Consider the following 12,959-nt stretch of genomic DNA (forward strand, 5'->3'; position numbering starts at 1 on the left):
AGTTTATTTTTAATTAATGTAAGCTATTTAAAGCAGTATTTTGTTCATCTTTTACTCTAGATTGATCGCGATATTATCACAGTGGCTGTTCCGTTGGCCATGATTCTTCGATTGTGGCACAGTGGTATCGCCTCAGGTAATTTTGGTCACATCGGAATGTTTTATTTGTTTATGGCAAATAATAAAAGGCTACCATAATTTATATTTTCTTATGCTATAAAATCGCTGCAATCGTTTTTTTATTCACAAATTTGGACAGAAGAGTGGTGCAATTATTCTGGAACTTTTTAAGAAAAGTTTAATTTATTTTAGATAAATTGTTTTAAGAAGACGATTCAATGTTTATGAGTAAGCCAAGCCAATAAGATTAGAACCAGGACATTTTGTGCTCTCAGTGTAGATAAACTTTTTTAGGTTGCGAATTCTCCTGTTCAGATCATTATGAGAGTCTACCAAACCTCGTGCCATGATATTTATCTGCCAAGATATTGATTCTCTCATTTATTTATCTCCCCCCAAACCGATCGTTAAGGGCTCTTGTGCTCACTCCCAAGCCTTTTTTTATAATTTAGATCATTTTTTTCGTTCTTTTCGTCGGTTCCGACTGCATCAGAACCCATGCTAATGAAGCATCCAATCCTTGCCAACCAAGGCTCCAAGACGGTACGGAGTAATTGGGGCTACCCAGCACCAAAGTGCTGGGGCGTGGAAACTTCCCTACCCTAGCGCACCCAATACCGGTGGTCAATGCAAATTGGCACACCGTAAATGACGGCCCATCGCAAATCGGTTATTGTGTGTGATCATTACTACCCTGGGGCTGGCAGTATCGTGCCGCAGATATCAACTGGATTTAATCAGATTAAACAGCAGCCTTCAAACACACACACATATCGGGACAATTAAACGAAACGAAAACGGTGGTGCATTTAAAGCGGGCAAACTACCTTTCCAGAGAGAGGAAAACTCATTTGTAGGGTTTTGGGAGTGTTGTTTGCAAATATCGATACATGCAAAATGAACCTAATGGGAGCAGTAATTACACAGGACCAAGTACAAGTACCGATAATGCTTAAATGCTACACTGGACGTGATGATTAGTTGGACCCTCCGCATGCTGTCGGAATAGTAGCTTGTCACTTGTCTAAAGCCTCGATATACAATCTCATAGGCCGGAAGAGAACCGGGTAGACTTTAATGAAGGACAACTACTGATATGAATGTTTGTTTGTTTAAAATGATGATTTGCAACTGATGAAACAGCTTACAAACATTGCTTTGCGGATACAGATAATTAGCACAGACAGGCAATTGATATAGATCGATCGCTAGGACAGCGTTTTGCGTGATCATTTCATGATGTCGCTTCTCAAAGGTAGTAATTACGTACACAGTTTTTATGTGGATAAGAATTCAATACTTATTGCAATAAGTAGTAGGAGATAATCGAAATAAATAATTCTAACTCAAGTTTTAAAGGCTATCATGGCTCGTCAAAATCGACCAAATACTCTCGGGATGTCTGGAATTGAACAAGTGGCTCTTAAGGTACCTGTTCCTGGTGTTTCCCTTTTATGCGCGCTACTTCCTTATTGCCTCTTTCCTATCACAACCCAGCAAGAGGTCCCTGCCGGACAGTTTACAAGCAATTCTGCGCTGCAACAACTTCACTTGAACATCTCTGAATTTTACGCCAAAATCCATTCAACTACGTCCCAAGCAGCAGCATGTGAACCTGACTGTCAGCCCTTGCACCGTTGCACCTCAATTCGACTCGTATGGCAATGACAGCCATTCTTTTCTGTTTAACGGACACAGTAGCTAATATTTCTACGCTCGTCATCGGCCCTGCAGAAAAGACTGGAAAGCGAACCATGTTCATATTTCAATTCCTGTTACACGACCAAACTGATGAATGCCTCGCCGAAATGATCATGAAGGTCCTCCCTTACGAGAGCAAAACCGGGTGAGGAAGTTCGAAGACACAAACCGCGAGTCGTAAAGACAAATCCACCAAACAAAATGCGTGCCAGCGTCAGCCAGCTTCAGCATTTTAATGTGCGGCCGTTAAAGACAAAACATTGCACATTGAAAATACGCAACGCGAGCACCATTAAACCGTGAACCGACGGACGGCTGCTTTAGGCGAACGGTTGCCGAGACGAAAACGACCTCGGGCTGCTGCTGCTAGCTGGGCGGATAGGTCTAGGCAGGCAGGATTGGAAGCATTAAATTGGCCCCGTGAACGGTGCGTCGGCTGCATCGGCTGGGACGCTGTGCATGGTGTTGGAGCTACTCGCCATGCTTGGGCGAGTGGATGCATCCACCATCCCAGTTGGATAGATGCACGGCGAGCGTGGGCCGGTGTAACGCGCCAGCCCAAATGAAGATGTCACACCGTTGGCTTTGTGTCGAATTGACGGTCAAACGACAAACGGGCCGATGTCAGCGCATTATTAGAGCTTGTGTACGTGGTGAAAGGCTGGGAATAGTTTCGTTAGCGAACGTTACCTTGTTGGCTGAGCGGGTGAATTAGGGTCCAAAAGGGGTAAGCATGGTGCATTCGGATTCTAATGTTTTATGAGCAGAATTAAAATTTTGTATGTTAATAATTTATGTTTAAATTATTTATCTTCCTAGGATTTAACTCTATTACATCGCTTAGTACAGTGAGTCACAAATCACTGTTGTTTTTCTCTACTTTGATCCTGATGGCATGTGACTCAAGGTAAAGTGTACAGGCATGTTGTTTGTTGACTCATATCTCATAATACAGCTTATATAGCGAAGATATCTTCTTATTAGACAGCTAGAAGCTCAACAGTTTTATTACGTATTTATAAAGTCATGTTTAACCTTGTGTCACTAATTGTTAAGACTATTCAGTAGGATAGCCACATAAACTATTCATGTAATAGTAGTATTTAGAAAGCAGATGAATATCCACTCGAATGTCTTACCGAGAGCCGAAAATAATCAAAAATAAATTTTATTTCAGAGATCATGGGGACACTGTCGACAGGACTAAATGTCCAGATCAATGCAATAAATTAAAACATTAAAGGAGATTTTTATTCCTCAAATATATTTCTATAAGCAGATGCGCCAGGAGGAAATAAACCTCAATTCCTTTTAGAATTTTGGTTTTTCAGTATCGATATTCACAAGGCAGACCCGTGGATCGAATCCCATCCAGACCGTATTTCCATACGTTTGACTGGCTATCTTTATTCCTCTTCGTTAGCACTACAACCTCGAAAGGTCTCGGCCTGCCATTGCTGGCTTTCTGTGACTTGATTTTACCCGTAGCAAAGTAGTCCGCCCTGCGTACGGGGGGCGGTCTGAATGGGATTTTAACTCCGGTCTTCTTCTTCATCTATGGCCTAACAAATTCTTAGGTCATGCCTGCCATTCCTGGCTTACTAGACCTAATGATACCACGTAGTTGGATAGTCAGTCCTCACTACGGGGAAACGATCCGGTTGGGAGTGGACCGCCCTTACTTTCCAGTTAGGGACTCACTGTCCAGTTTGGGGTGAATTAAAGTCTAGGAAAGCTATAAATGGTAGACCAAGGCCTTTCAAGGTTTTAATTCCAATAAAGTTGAAGTGGACAATGGAGGAGCCGCTGCAATGACGAGCTGTATGATGGTATCACCATCGTGCAGCGAATTAGACTCGCCAGGCTCCGGTGGGCTGGTCTCGTCATGAGAATGACACCGGACGACCCAGCCCATAAAGTCGTTTTAGGCCGCCCACACGGACAGAGGAGGCGTGGTAGGCCCAAATTGAGGTGGAGTGATGGCGTTGATGCGTCCACCAGAACGGCCGGGACAACGGACTGGCAGACGACGGCGCTAAACTGTAAGCGGTATCGAGGATTGTTGCAGCAGGGCAAGACCGCAAAGCGGTTGTAGCGCATGATAAGTAAGTAAGTAAGTAAAGTGGAAGTGTTTGAGCATAGTGTATTACCAGTAATGGTGGTGATGTTTTTCAACATGGAGTAGTTTAGTTTGAACATTCCAATCTTGGATCTGTGTTTATAATCCAGTGAAGGGAACACTTCAGGAGGGAAAAGAAGGAACATTTTCTTCTTCTTCTTCCTTGCCTTCTTCTTAGACCTGCACCGTTATCGTCTCGGCCACCGAACCGTCCCTTACTCCAAGATTGGGATTCCTTAAGCCCAGGAAAACTCTAAATGGTAGTGCCATACTCTCCGGATCTGGCTTCTATTACTGACCCTTATCATGTAAGGGGCACAAACTTCGACGTTAGTCCACCTAAACTCAAATCATAAAACCTAAACCTATCTATTAATCTATTATCAATTATCAATTTACGAACGGAGAGTCAGGGCCATATAACTTTACACAAAATTATGCAAGTGTTGTAAAAATCAAACTCATTGTATGATGATAATTAATTTCGATGTAATTCGTTTTTATTCAAGAAATAAAATTAAGCAAAATAAATAAGCAATACGGTCAGGCCGTTCTTTATGAATAAAAAAAAATAAAAAGAAATAAAATTAAAGACTTTTCTAGGAATTTGCATTAAAAATATTAAAATAACTTGGTTTGTCTAAAATGACGTGCCAAATGCTCTGCAATATCAGGCTACAGCCTATAATCAGAACCTTCTTTGCATACCCATTTGCCCCTTTACACCTAATCTGTCTCACCACCCATTCCCAGCGTGAAGCCGTCAGCACGAAAGCACGTGCGTGTTAGAATCCTTCATCAATCCATCCATCCGTCCGTCCGTCCGTGCGACGGAACCAGTCTGATTGACGGCGGACTGGCAGACGCGCAGTGAGTTGCATCTCACCAAAAAACCCGGAGCACACACGCCGACACAGCACGTCACCTTACGTCAACCTCACCAGCACCAGCACCCCCCACTGAGTTTGTCCATCCGAGCCGTCTAAACCGCCGCACGGCCCTCCGTAGGGTTAAACGCGCACCCGAGAGGGGGGTTGTGACATTTCCATGGAATTTACCGGCTCGGAAAATGCACTAATGAGTAGTTGGCATCGTGCCGACGCCCGGGAAACTCGCCACCGGTCACCGATTTGTTTCGTGTGACCGCCACCGGCTACCCCGCGCATCGTGAAAACTGATCGCATAACGCTGCACAGCAACCGGTGACAATCGGGGCACGTTAAGCGTAATAGAATTGGCTTTGCTTCACTTCCGGCTCGGCTCGTTTCGGACGCTCACCGCAGAGATTGTTGCACAAACGAGTCTATTATTCGTCGGTAGCAATGTGTAAAGTTTTAATAGCGCAAACCGTTGCGCGAGGTTGCGCCAGCCCCATCCCAGCGCACGCTCCATTTGGGAAGGATGAGTCGCCGCCGACGCAGCTCATCCTTTGCGCGGTGACGTCCTTTTGCGGGTGTTGTACGGAACACCCCGGGTCGGTCGGTTGGTTGGTCATTTTTCATTTTAATGTTTCATTTTGGGGAGTTTCCTCCACCGCGGGAGGGCTCCTTCCAAGCCTACCTCTTACCGCGTACGGAGCATTTCAACGCAAAGATATTTAATTCGCAATTAAAAGCCACCCCACACGGCCGTCCGGTGTGTTCATCCGGTGGCGCGGGTATAATGGCCACCGGAGCTAATCGAGCGAGGTGGCAAAGAGAGTATAAATTGTCTGGTGTTTTGATATTTTGACAACTACACGCCCGGCTGATGAAGATGGATTACAGCGAAGCGCTGCGAGGAGGTTGGCTTTCTCTTCGTCCGAGAGGTCCTTACTCTTTCGTTTCTCGTTGAAGGTTCTCGTATGAGCGGTAATTTGGAATTGGAACGCGAAACTGTCTGAAAAACCGATAGAGAGAAAAAAAAGAAGGAAACACCAGAAGCCGCTGAATGGTTGAACGATTTGTGGGACGACGATCGACGATGGAAGGCGATCGCAAGCTCCAGCAAAAAACGGCCAAGGATCGGGTTGATGTCCAGCCAAGATGAAGATGCAGGACGGCTTCCTGCAGCAAAAGTTGCGAACGAACATGAGTTTAATTGTATTATATATTTTATGCGATTCCGTTGCCGTTCTTCGCCGAGTCTCCAGGGTTCCTCTGTTTCAGGGTTTGGACCCGAAATTCGAAATACACACGATGTCTCGTTTGCCGAGACGAGAATCGTTTTTCATCTTTCAACCTGCTGGTAAGAGCAAACAGCGCGCTTGAGAACTCGTCCAAGAATCCGAGGACAAATGGTAAGATTTTGGAGACCTTTTTCTGGCTTCGCTTCTTCTTCTTCTTCTGCTCGGGCAGTTTGGATCCACCGTTTGTCCTTTCCTTCGGTCGCTCGCGCAAAAGTAAATGGTTTAATATTTATTACCGATCGTAAAACAGGTGGATAGTTTTTCAAACTGCCGACTTTTATGAGTGTTTCGTCTGCGTGATAGAGGGGCCGCAGGACAAACCGATTGGCCCGATCGTACCAACCGGTTGACAGTTTGTAGAGGCTCTGGTCTTTGTGTGGGGGTCGAAGCTTGGAAGCTTCGGTGCTGGTGGATTCTGAAACGATTTGTTTCGCTTTTGTTTCGATGATGTGATGGTGCCTCTTTCTCGTTGAGCACTATTGATGGGAAAGTTTGACTTAAACATGAAGACGATGAAAACAAATCAAAACGGTAGAAAAATCATGTAAAAAAAAGCAGCCCAACGTCAACGAACGGTACCGGACCGTTTACTCTCGTGCCGGATGCCCGTGAGAAAAAGGCTTGGAAGCAAACGGGAACCACTTGCAGAAAATGGGTTGGTTGGGGTATATTTTCGTGCCTGCCGAACGGCAAGTGAACGCATGTTCGGGTGCGGGAATTAATCGCACGTTTAAGTATGTAACGTCTTGATCTCTTTTAAGGTTCCATCCCTCGGGTTTCACTTCCTCTCTCCAGGGAATGGACACTGGCAACACAAACCAGCCGCTGGACCAATGTTTGAATTGTTTTAATGTTCGAGCTCGATGTCCATCGGCAAATCAACTCCCATGGGAGGGAAGCGTTTGGGTGAGTCGGTATGGAAATGAGTTCAGGCCCCGTTTTGCTGCCGCGATCGTGACGCGATCACCCTCCCTGGATGGTTATCAAAAGTGTTTTATTACGACGGCTTGTACAACAAGCGATTAAGGTAATTTAAAGGGTCGTAAATCACAACGGGCTAGAAAAGGGGGGAAAAAAGTCACAAACGTTACAAACGTTACGTTACAAACGTTGTCTAGTTAGGAGTAAAGCGATGCAACCAGGACCTCAGAACGATCGGAAACGGGGTGTTTGTGCTAGTTGGGGTGGGGTTTGCCTTCCGTTGCTGCTGCTGCTACTGCTGTTGCTGGCTAATGGATGCGTTTTATTTTATTTAGCCGTTGTTTTATGTTATCCCCATAGCGCTCAATACACGTCGATGAGCGATGATTTGTGTGTGAGTGAGTGACTGTTTTATGGTTGGCCGCAAAATTTCGGTTTCGTTTTTTTTACGACGGGGGAAATTAGTATGAGCATTCATTTGCAAATGTCAACGCTGAAACGGTTTTATGGCGGATCACCGTTTTGCACAAGATTAGCTGCGTAAAGATAGTGGATTTGAAGGTAAAATCGGGGAATAGCTTTGTATTTGAGAGAAATTAATTTGTGAGCTCATGAAGTATTCATCGAGCTAGATATGTTACTCTGATAGGTGGGTTAGAAGCTAGTAGTATATCTCATTCGCTTGGAGGCCGATACAAAATCGGCGCCGTTTTTCCAAAGATGGCAGGCCGAGACCATTTGAAGAAGAGTCGAGAATCGAATAAGAAAATTCATTTACTATACGTGATATCAAGAAACCCTCTTGACTATTTAAGAAAATAGTACCCTCAAGTACTATTAGCTTAAAATTGGGTTATGAGTTAAAAAAAAACGATTTGAACCAAAAAAAACTTACACTTATTTTTACAACGGATGAGTCTTCTTCTTCTATTTTCGCACAATAATTTCGAGAGGTCTTGGCCAGCCATTTCTGGCTTCTTTAACTAACTCTTCAAAGGGCTTCAAAGTAGCTAGATAGCCATTCCGGATAGCCGGGGTACGATTCAGAGGTGAAAGCCGTCTCGGCTTTAGGAACGCATCGAGACGCTTCGAGAGAGTTTTTAGTGGGGTTTTATTTTTATATTTATATTTTTCAAAACTATATTCAAAACTATATATAACGTTAGGTTTTTTACAAACTTCGTCGTATCTACTAATTACCGATAATTGGGAAATAAGATACGGCAGATGCGCAATCTTCAATCCACAATAGGGTAGATTTTTTAAAAATGCTCCAAGTTCAGCTCTACAGAGAAATTCTGGAAAACAACATAGACCTTTACATATTTTCTATTAACATGGAAAGTAATATGAGCAATCCAGCCATTCCGTTTTTCATGAATAAAAAAAAGAAAGTAATATGAATAATAACCTTCTGAACAAATACCTGGAGAAAACTTGGGACCTAAATATTTGGATTAGAATAATGTTCTTCTCTACTTATTCCTTGGCGCTACAAGCGCGAGAGATCTCGGCCTGCCATTTCTGGTCTTGATTTACTCATAGCAAAGTAATTGCCTTGCGTACGGGGAGGCGATCTGGATGGGATTTGAACGAACGTTCTGCCGTGTGAAAACCTGCGGTCTAGTGGCCGAAGCGATAACGGCCCCATGCTTGTTTCTAATAGCCTATGAAAAAAATAAAACTAGCTTTGAGGTGAGTAGAGGTGTTCTTGATTCTTCAAACTTGATGATCTCAGTGTCAAGGAATATACAAACCGCCTCAGGCAAACGAAAAAGCAGAATCAAGTACAATATTAAATTTTTGCCCCTTTTATCTAAGTAATGTTATAGACAAAAACAATTTGAGTGATTATGTTTCAGTGGTGGATCAAGACCCTTGGAGGCTCTAAGCAGAATGAACTTTTGAGGTCTATTATACATCGAATCTGCTCACCAGCCGGGTCACTAGTCAAAAGCCAGGTGGAGACGTTATACCGCTACAGTCAGACAGAGTTTGAAGGCTCCCTCTAAATGATCCACGCTTGTACAGTCTGCTACAGCCTGCTCATATGACAGCCTTGACAGCTTGACGCTCCAAGCATCTGCTTAGTGTTGCTTATACTATAACCCCTGCATATCCTCATTTCTTCCTCTGTAAGGTTTACTGACCAAACACGAATTGATATATCAATTATAAAACCTAATTGCTAGTCTAATATCTAATGCGTACAAAATAGCCCTATAAAGCTAAATATGTAAGCCTCACGAATTAATTTTGGACTTACTGCAGTCTATAAAAGCCCCCTACTCACGATTAGAAGCGATTTTTGCTATCGATTGTTCCTTTTTATTCCTTCCCTGTTTTTTTTTTTAGAATTTTTCAAAACATTTTCTCACACTATGTTGGCCACAAGCAGTCGGTTTTGCATTATGCAGATTAACGCTTTGTTGCTATGGTGTGCTTGTCCAAAGAGTCCGGAATAGAGCCATCACTCCTTTCTCGGTTGATCAAACCACTTGATTGGGACTGGGTGGAAAAAAACTTATCGGTCCTTTTTATTAACCTTGTCCCACAAGAGTGTATACAGGAGGACCTCCTCCGAATAGGGTGAGGTTTGGCGCGTCCATTCAGCTACACACCCCAAGGATGCTCTAGGAATATTGCAGTCGTCTGCACGGGAGGGTAGCGCACGGCACGATCCGCCACGTGTCCTTCACATAACATGTACGCTACACGGTACGGTACCGCACTATTGTTTATGCAACAATTAAGCACATCATCAAAAGCCATTTAGTGACGTTTGGTACGGTACGGTATGTAGGTGCGTCCGCTGTGGGATTTTTTTGTGCATCAGGCGGGGAATCCCTTCGCATTATAAAGGTGAAAAACACACACACACACACACACACACACACACACACACACCATTCTAGCTCATATCAGGAGCCGCAAGAACAACATAGTACATGCGAAACACGTTTTCCCACCGGACCGTAACAGATCCGTCCACGGGGGTTTGTTGTTTTTCTTTGCCTTAGAACCGATTGGGAGTTTTTTTTGCTTTTCATTCCACTATTTTTCCCCCTTAATCATTCGGCAACAAAAAAAAAAAAACAAACGCTACACACACACCCCATTCCGGAAATGACCCTTCGTTAGCGGAAGTAAACCGTACGCGGAAGGATGAAAGTAATGCGCGAATTTGGTGCGCCACGTGCTCACCTTCCATTTTTATGATATTTACAAATCACTTCACAAATCGGCTCAATTTGTTGTTTTTTTTTTTGTTTGTGCGTGGCGTAGCTTAGGGTATTCTGGAATATGGTTTGGGGGTTTTCCGTTCTTTATGCTTTCTAGTTGCGGTACAGGTAGTTCAGGGAAGGAAACTCCTCAAAAAAACCATCGAACAACTAGCAGCGAAGTTGGATAGTGGTTTTTGTTTGCTACGAACGCTCCCACAGCATACGCTGAAGAGGGCTTTGTGGCCGTTTTCGAGGGTAGTTTCCACCTTCATCCCTTGTTAGCGAATGTGCATCACCGGTGATGAAATGATGAAAGTTTCGGTTCCCTTTGCCTTTCGCGCTAGTTGTGTCAATCAATCATTATGCTGAGGGATGGTAGTGAAAATTTTGATATTTGTTTTGTAACATATTTAAAGCGTAAAAAAGGGTAAAACGAGTGTATTTTTATTGAAAACTGAAAGGGGTGAATGTTATGATTGTGTTTTGACAGATATGATTTGCTTTGGGATGTGATCGATAATGAACAATTGCCTTAAACTCTATTCTGGCACAAGGAAAAGTGAGTGCATCCCTTTCACATCTTCTTTCTTGCTATGCAATAATTTTACAACAGTTTAAAATAGTATTTTTAGGATGTTCGATCTGCTGGTAAGCTTCTAGTCGTCGCACATCAGACATCCATCGTTCCTGGAGCAAGGTCATGGCAATAAGTAGAAAAATGTAGTTGAGAACTTCTGTTAGGTCTAGAAAAACTTATAGCGAGAACTTATATATCGGTGACTTTTCATGACGAGAGCGGCTCAAACGGTTCAAAAGATACGAAGAAGCGCTCCGAAAACCAGAAAGATCTTGAAGATGCAGAATTCTGGCTTATATTGTATGAGAATCGGTGTCAAATGTAAAATGGCAAGCAACAAGCCGTTTCCCAGTCGGCTAACATCATTGAGATTCACACAAAGTAATGGAAATTGAGTTCCTTGCGTCGATTCTTTTGAGGAATCTCAGTACTCACTCACAGACATTCTCTACATATGAGGGCATCTCCTTATTACGTGGCCTCGAGCTGCGTTAGTATGATCGGAAGGGGTGCAAAGTACTACGTCTTTTCTTCTTTTGTCTTCTTCTTATTCATAGGCTTAACGACCGTTTAGGTCAAGTCAAATCTGCTGTTTTTGGCTTGCTAGACTTATTGTTACCGCATAGTTGTATAGTCAGTCCTCACTAAAGGGGGAACGTTCCGGACGCGATTTGAGCCCCGGTCCTGGCGTCGTTGTCGCATATACTATGTTTGTCCCCCTACGTTTGTACTAACGAATTGTACTACATATTTCTTCCAAATTGGTTAATCCACTCATTGGAAGCGATCTTATGAATTCGTTCACAGCAATGAAGTCAATGCAATCAGAATTTATGACTAGATACCACTCAGTGATGTTTCTGCTGTACAGCTAAAAACCATTTGGAGAACCTCTTTCTTCTTGGTTCATATACCTTTTATCTTAGGCCATGCCTACCATTTCAGGCTTTCTAGACAAAAAAAAGCCATGTAGCTAGATAATTAGTCCTCACTACGGGGGAACGGTCCGGATGGGATTTGAACCCCGGTGCTGCCTGACCCGTTGTCGCGTCTACCACCGGACCTTCCTATTTGGAGAACAGCTGATGTAAAATTCTACCTACCCTACTAATGGCTCACACTGGATTTTAACGGAATACTCTACACTTAAGTGTTGGAAATCACAACCTGTTTTATATGTTACTTGGTCTCATATTGCGAGATTTGTTATAGGTCTGCTAACTATAAATAACCGTGACATTGAAGGGGAATAGTTGCAATGTCTAAGAACAGTATTTTAGGTTTCCAAAAATTATGTAGCAATGGTTTAATAAAAATCTGCAATTTTTGAAAGAACTATTGGTCGTTTTACAGGTTGCAGGACCGCACATTGAATCTCGTCTGCTTGTCATTTGGTCTTTCTCGTCTATTGCTTTTAGTAAACCTCATTATTTCTTGAAAGATTTTAACTCAAAAGTATATAAATGCTTCCTGTTTCATATGTCTTGTCGGTTTTCCTATCTATTCCTCTTATTTATCCCTTCAAACTAATCACCTCGCAACCATCATTCACACCACACCGTACCGAAGATACTTCAATTTCAACCCCTTTCGGAAGCATCAAGCGATCGTACCGATATAGCATGGTGGAGGGGGTGCGGGGGGTTGGGGGTTTGCCGTTTCTCGGAACGCACTTGGACAAGATCAATCGGCAATCAATCGTCACCTAGCCCGATTGGATCGAAGGTTTCTCTCGCCACATTTACGGTCGCCACAGCACAGCCTTCGCTGGCACCTGAAAAGCCGCAAAAGCTGGAAGGATTCTCGCACCCAAACGAACGGGGCGCTTGTGAATGTGCCCACGTGACGGTGCGAGCGATCATTCCGCTTTCGCGCTCGACACGCTGATGAGGTGCTATAAATCATTGCCGGCACTGTTCTGTACCCCGGGAGTTTACGGGCTTTCCGCCGAATCAATAAAACTTCCCGACCATGCGCACTTATCACGCGCATCGTGCTTCTCGCGAATTCCTCCCACGTGTGTTTGGTGTGGGGCGGTGGATGGGAGAAGGACGGAGAGGAAAAGCGGTGGGGGGGGGGGAAGCATGGTTAATCCTTTTATGCCACCGTTTTTGAATGGCTAGCCGAAGG

Source organism: Anopheles stephensi, chromosome 3, assembly GCF_013141755.1.
Source record: "Anopheles stephensi strain Indian chromosome 3, UCI_ANSTEP_V1.0, whole genome shotgun sequence".
Lineage (NCBI taxonomy): Eukaryota > Metazoa > Arthropoda > Insecta > Diptera > Culicidae > Anopheles > Anopheles stephensi.